We start from the raw sequence: 1,185 nt of genomic DNA, 5'->3' as shown, positions 1-1,185 counted from the left end.
TAACATCAGTTGATACTACATTATTCCTCTGAAATTGAAAATGGATAACATCAGTCGATAAAACATAAAATTTATGGGAGCGTATACCTAACCGCAATGAAACAACCTTAAATTTAACGATACAGTGCTAATTCGAACTTTGAGTTCGATTTTTGAGGGTTTGTTTCACTCCTTATGCCTACACAAAAATTAGTTAATATTAACAAATGTCATATTATAGCTATAAGTTCCTAAGAAAAGTGTTTACTTTTAGGGGTCAGAGGTAGATGTTAAGAGAACGAACCACTTTTAATTTATGCTGCATGCCGTTCTGAGAAAATAGTTACCCGAAAAAAATGTGTTCAAAGTTTAGGGAAAACATTTAGTTATATTATTACTTCGATTTGCATGAACTGAGTGTTACATATATATTTTTAATGTCGCTGAAAACGAATCTGAAGTCAGATTTTCAATATTCAAAACAGCTAATCCAATACGGAGGGCAACCGATTATGTTTTGACCAATTTTTACCAAAAATGTATTTTCGTTATTTACATTTAGTCTGCAAGTCAAGGAGTATTTATCAACCCTTCCTCTACCTCTGATTGTTCCTAGACAGCAACTTCCTGTTCTTCTTGGCAGGAAAAGCCGATCTGTCAAAGCTGGATATGCAGCACTCGGCAGCCTGCACTTGATATTCGTCCGTATTTTCGGTGAGTATGTTTGCATGCATTCTGCAGTATGAATCATTTTGAGCACGTGCGACACGGGACGAGTTATCATCTACATCTATATGGATACCCTGCAAAACACATTTAAGTGCCTGGCAAAGGGTTCATCGAATCACCTACACAACTGATAATTAATTGAAACCCTCAGCTGCCGACAGGTGTTGTTGATATACTTCGATGGGGACAGCTGAAAAGTGTGCCGCTACTGGGACTCGAACCCAGGATCTCCTGCTTACAAGGCAGACGCTCAATCCATCTGAGCTATCGAGGGCACAAATGAACAGCACGACTGCAGGAATTTATCCCTCGCACGCTCCCCGTGAGACTCACACCCCGAACCGCCCACAATCCGATTACGTAATGTACTTAATAGGTATTTGTCCATCCACTCATTACTGGCTCACACTAAGGTGACGATTCCCGTAAGATTTCCGGTAGCCTGTGCGCATTCGCACAGACGAAGGTCAATGGCTG

General features: G+C 40.3%; 1 non-coding gene across 1 annotated transcript; it reads right to left on the bottom strand.

Moving 5' to 3' along the window:
- Window positions 1-908: 908 nt before the first annotated feature.
- Window positions 909-983, bottom strand: Trnat-ugu (transfer RNA threonine (anticodon UGU)). The gene has a single exon. It is a non-coding gene; the product is annotated as a tRNA-Thr (tRNA).
- Between the last annotated feature and the right edge of the window lie 202 nt (window positions 984-1,185).

The sequence above is a fragment of the Schistocerca gregaria genome, unplaced genomic scaffold (assembly GCF_023897955.1).
Source record: "Schistocerca gregaria isolate iqSchGreg1 unplaced genomic scaffold, iqSchGreg1.2 ptg000100l, whole genome shotgun sequence".
NCBI classification, from domain to species: domain Eukaryota; kingdom Metazoa; phylum Arthropoda; class Insecta; order Orthoptera; family Acrididae; genus Schistocerca; species Schistocerca gregaria.
The sequence above is the reverse complement of the archived record's forward strand: the minus strand, read 5'-3'. Positions and strand labels throughout refer to the sequence as shown.